We start from the raw sequence: 6,000 nt of genomic DNA, 5'->3' as shown, positions 1-6,000 counted from the left end.
CCCCGGCGGGGCGCGCGCCCGCTGCCGCCTCTAGCCCTGCCCTGCCGCCCGGGCTCCGATTTCTCCCGTCGCTCCATTTTGTCTGCCTGTCCGCGCACGGTCGCCTCATGGAAGGCCGCGTTCACAGCCCTTTGTATCCCGCGCGCCCAGTCCCCGGGGCTCCTGCTCGCGTTTGCGACAGGTTTCGGCGTGGCGCCTTCCTCCTCCTCACCTCTCCCTGTGTGAAGGCGGCTTTAGGGGTGGGCACTTCTGCAACAAGTCGTCTGACTTAGGGCGCAGAGATGGTATTTAAAAGTCAGTATGCGGGCCTGGCTCATCAATCGAAAGCTTTTCAGTGCCTTGAAGGCCCTGTCGTTCTTGGCTTTTGACATGAAAATACCTGTGAAGATAACTGGCTTGGGCCAAAAGGAAGACTCGGAAGCGCGGTGGTTGGATAGAACAAAAAGATGGTAGCTCATCAACAGATCAGAGTGATTAAAACGAAGAAAGAACGTCCATCCGAAATTCTTACGGTATATTTGAAAAATAGGGTTGTGGGTATGACCCTATATTTGAAAGCAAAGTGTTTCACCCCCGAGGGTTCAGCTTAACGTTTTTGAAAGTCTGGAGAAAGTGAGAATGCAAGGTTTTCCCGTTGTCTCAGGCCACGGTTTGCCTAGAATTAGCTGTGGAGCTGAGATGTCTGAGGATGAGCATCCTTGCAAAAGCTCTCCCGTTTGTTACTGGAGTGATGACGTTTAAGCCCTTTTACCTGCTGTTAACATCTTTACCGCATTTTATGTAGTAACATTTTAGAAAATCAAATCGTGCCTAACCGCAGTGCACTTAAAAGCTTTTATTTTATTTTATTTTATTTTATTTTCCAGGTCCGTGTGAGAAGCTTAATACAATTCCGTTGGTTTATGTGCCCGCCCCTATTAAGTCCTATTTGTAATTAGGGGCTCAAGATTTTTAAAAATATGAAAACTCAGAAATCCTTACTGTTGTATTTTTTAGGAGTGACTTTGTGCCTCTGGTTTAAATATTAAAAAAGCAATTACCATAAGCTTTAAATATTTACTACTACTCGGTTAAAGACTGGATATGTTTAAATGTAATCCATTGTAATAAAATGTTAAGCTTGAAAATCTGTTTCTGTGCTTGTATTTTGAATACCCAATATTGTGTCAAAATTGGAAAGTTTCCTTGACTGCTACACAGATTTTAATGCTTTTAAGATCACAGACCTCTAGGAAATTTCCTTTATTTGTGAGTATTAACATTACATCCTAAAGATGACCTTAACATCGAGGAAAGGAACAATTAAGTGTTCAGGACTGTCTGCATTAGCCTTTCTTACAAGAGTACAGTGCTTCACGTTTCAATGCACCCAATTTTAGTAGTTGAGCCTTGTTTAGTACCTCTTCATGGAATATTTTTAGGCTTTTGCATACTTAATTTGGGAGGGACATTTCCCATTGAAGAATGATACTCTCTTATCCCTGTGCAGTAACTAGTGCTAGACAAGAGGTTAAAAAAGATGAAAATTAGTGGACCCAATGAAGAACTACTATGTAGGCTTTTTAAAATGTAATTTTTCATTGATTTGTACCTACAGCATTATATCTAACACATAGTTATAACTTGACTAGTGAAATCTTTATGTGTTTGAATAGATTAATGGGGAGATTAAATAGAAGTGTGTTGTTATTTTGCATATAATTGACTTAATCTGCTTGCTCCACTAATTCCTGAACCAAAAATGTCTACAAGAGGATTGATTGCTGGTCTTTTTCAAGATTACTATCATTGAAATATTTTTTGAAGTCCTATCAGAATTAAAGGCAACCACAAAATTATTTTATTTAGTCTGTACTCTTATTAGCAGATCACCTTTTTTCTCCTAGCTGCTGTAGTAACCTGTGACTTGTATTTGAGCTGAGTAAAATCTTTTATAGTACCATTAGCCAGTCTTGTTTTGGCTTCTAAGCTGCTTTAATTTTTTTTTTTTATCTTTGGTTTCCAGTGTGAGCTACAGTTTTAGTTGGATTTGTGTACTTGGAAATTCTGTGAGGTCATGTATTTTCCATTTTCCACTATTTTAAGTGGTCATGTTTTTGTTTTTTGTTTTGGTATTTCACTCATTTCAAAAAGACATTCAACAGTCTTTAGAAGAAACTAATTTGGAGATGGAGTGAGAAAAAGTCAGTGAAACTATACAGTAGAATTCCTTTCTTAACCAAATTAATTTAAGAATGGAGAATCAAGGGGAGAAGACACAGGAACTGACTATTATTCATGGGTGCCCTTTAGTTCTTAAATTGAAAGGTTTTGGATGCCATCAAATTGGGAATAGTTGCATTAATGGAAGAAGAATTTGAATCACTTCTGACTCTATCTGCATTACTTGAATTTAGAATTGAGCAGAAAAAAGTTTTGTTCTACACTCTATCAGTTTACTTTGAACCGGGATTTGTATTACAGTGTAATAACTAGTCTAATATTTAGTAATTCCAGGTTTTTTTTTTTTTTTGCCAAAGCTAAATAATAATTTTAAATATTCAGTTGTTAAGGATAACATTTCTTTCTTTGTTTCTTTTGGGTACCCGGGATTAAACTCATGGGCACTTGACCACTGAGCCACATCCCCAGCCCTATTTTTTTTTGAGAGACAGGGTCTCCCTGAGTTGCTTAGTGCCTAGCTTTTGCTGAAGCGGTCTTTGAACTGGGAAACCTCCTGCCTCAGCCCTATTATATGTGCCAACAAAGGTTACAAAGTTTAGATAGTCTCTACACTCCCAATGGGTGGAGTAAAATAATTACGTAATTACAATATAGGTCCTATATTGTAGTTACCCCTTTTTTATGTATATACCTGTAGAATTTTCAGCTATGAGGAGGAATCAAGAAAAAGTCTATGAACTTTGAGGAAAATTAAGACAAGTTGTATGTCCCCTACCTAAATGCTAAAGAAGCATTTCAGTTTGGAGTTTTTCAGGTTTAATAGTTGAGCATCATTAATCTGAAATTGGAAATGCTCCAAAATCTAAAACTTGTTGAGGCATGTGTTGGTGCTCAAAACGTTTTAAATTTGGGGATTAGGGATATTCAACTTTGTGCCTTGATGTAGAATGTATTTTTCTTGTTTAGGACGTCAAAAGATCTTAATGTAGAATATAATTTCTCATCTGTCAGGCTGTGGGTCACTGATAGCAATGCTAATTTAGTAATCTGACCTCCCAACTTTAAGATAAAAGTATACAGACTTGGTGGTTGTTTAAAAAAATATGTAAATACACACACACACACACACACACACACACACACATATATATATATATTCTTTAGGCGTTAAGGACCTAGACATCCTCACAAGCCACTTTTCGTTCATGAGTGATTTTGCTTTGTATTTAGTTATGTTTTTACTCTAGCCAGTAATGGTAAATACTTTTATTGGGCAAATATCAGTGAAACATTTCTGATAAATTTGCTTATGCTTAATAGAAAATGGTTTTAGGATAAGTCTGTAATGTCCAGAATGAGGTATATTAGAGATTGATTCAGAAACATGAATAGAAATGTTTAGGGGAGTTAGAACTCTACTTTGGTTTTACTATGATCATAGTTAATTTGGGTACCCGGGATTAATTGCACACTTTGTGGGTTATATGGCATATTTTTAGTATCAAGTTGGCTTCCTTAGTATTAGTTGAGCTTTTCACAGGGGTTACAAACTAATTTTAATATTAGAACATAATCCAAAAGTGATAATTTTAAAAAAATATAGCCCTCTAGTGGGTTCCACATCCATGGATTCAACCAACCACAGATCTAAAATATTTTGGGTAATATTTGCATCTGTACTGAATATGTACAGGCATTTTTCATGACATTATTCCCTGAATAGTATGTCAACTATTTACATAGTGTTTACATTTTATTAGATATCAGAAGTAAACCTAGAGAAGATTTAAAATGTGAAAGCATATGTATAATTTACATGCAAAAAAACCCCATATATACATGGGACTTAAGCCTCTGCAAAGTTTGGTATTTCCAAGTGGGTTGGTTGCAGGGTTGGGGTGGTTGCAGGGTTGGGGTGGTACGTTGGAAACAATCACCTGCTGATAATGGGCATGACTGTTATTTACTACTGGATTTTGTGTGCAAGTAGTTTTCTTCCATGGTGTAGAATACATTTTGTAACTCTCCTCCTTTTATAGTTTCCTAAATGGAAATGACTATAAAAGTCCATTACTTTTTTTGTTTTATAGTAGAAGGACTTTAAAACAAGTGGCCCTTGCTGTGTGTTACTGATTAGTGTCCTATAATTCACAAAAGATATTAACCATGATTTTAGGACCCCTAAAACCATTGTTAAAACCCATCAGGGAGAATGAAGAATATTTTGATAGCCCAAGGTAATCCCAATAATGGAATATAGTATATAGGTGATATTAAAATTTTATAGGGAGTAACTAGGGAAAAACTGCCAAAATACAGCTCTTTGAAGGGAGGGAGAATGGGGCTAATGAAAAAACAATTGTGAAAGATTATTTTAAGGAAATTAGTAGGATGTTGGTCTATCTATCATATATTTGTTTTTTCTGACATGGAAACAGCAGTTTTGTATTATGTAGGACAAAATCTTGAGAGGATACCCTGCCTTTAGAATGATTGTAGTAATTTAGATTGGTAGAGAATGAAAAAAATTACTTAGTGAAAATTTTCAACAAGTCCTAAGTGCTGTTGCTTACTAGGAGTTATATACCCCTTTACTAGTGATTTGCTCGCTCCCATGAAAAGTGGATAAGATTGGGGAACTTTGGGTATTTAAAATAATTAGAGGGATTATATTGAAATTTTCTCATATTTGAATGCCATTAAAATTAAAATAATTGAAAAGACCCTTCACATAGAACTTGACACTGTTGAGTACTTATCTTTGACAAAGTAGAAACATTTGTTTTTTAGTTTGTTCAGTATATTTCAGAGTTTGCTTTCTTTATAGATGACCAGTGATATTTTGCATAATTTCAGAATATGCATATTTTCTCACTTTATTGAATTGGGAGTAAAGTGGATGTGCTATGTATTTTGTAATGTAAAAGATAAGTATGATATAATGAAGCTGAAAAGATTATTGATACAACAAAAGAATATTGCTTTGAGTTGAATTTTTAGAGATGGTGGCAAATGTATTCAGATTCATTAATATTTTTTTCACCAAGTCGAAGTGTATACCATTGGGGTTAGGAGTACTGGCTGTGGCCTTGGAACAGAGTGAAGCTAACTAGTCAACATGGAGATTAAATCCCAGGACCATGGTCTCATTTAGAATCATACTTCAACCATTTGGAAGCAGTCCAACTACCAGACAAAGTGGCTAATTCTATATTGGTAGAATCATAGCAATATGGAAAATTGGTTGATGTCAACATAGGAATTCATGGACTTGCAAAAAATAGTAAGTGATTATAATGTACCAGGTTAGTGTAGCTGCAATCAATGTTGTAAATTAATGTCTATTCCTGTAAACATTTTCATAGATTTCCAACTAATGAAAAATACAATGTCTTTTTGTGTAAGTGGAAGTATAAATTTAAATATTAGTCTTATTATTAATAACACTTGCATTCTTTTTTACTCTCCCTCAGACCATATATTGTGATTAGTCTCTGCTGAGGAGGATGGAAACACAGCTCCCTTTGAATAATAAAAATAACTCTACTTGATGTACAGAACTGGATTGTAAGAGAGTTTAAAGTGCCCACTATCTCTTGTGGGAAGCTTTTTAGTATTTTTAAGTGTATGGAACCACTGCTGCAGCCACGCCACCTGAATGAAGCTTCAGCAACACTGAAACTTCATAACAAAACACTCCTTTTTTTCTAGTTTTAACTGTCACTGCACTTTGAATATGTTAAGTTAACAAAAACTAATTTCTTAGAGATATTTTGGTATTGCTGTGTAATAAAGTAATGGCATTATTTAGTGATTTGTGGTCTTAGTTTCTGCCCA

At 35.6% G+C, this 6,000-nt stretch overlaps 1 protein-coding gene across 5 annotated transcripts in view; it reads left to right on the top strand.

Moving 5' to 3' along the window:
• The window catches only part of Cpsf6 (cleavage and polyadenylation specific factor 6), a 28,607-nt gene that overhangs the window by 358 nt on the left and 22,249 nt on the right, over positions 1–6,000 (top strand). The gene's annotated exons all lie outside the window — the stretch shown is intronic.

Source organism: Marmota marmota, unplaced genomic scaffold, assembly GCF_001458135.2.
Source record: "Marmota marmota marmota unplaced genomic scaffold, marMar, whole genome shotgun sequence".
Lineage (NCBI taxonomy): Eukaryota > Metazoa > Chordata > Mammalia > Rodentia > Sciuridae > Marmota > Marmota marmota.
The sequence above is the reverse complement of the archived record's forward strand: the minus strand, read 5'-3'. Positions and strand labels throughout refer to the sequence as shown.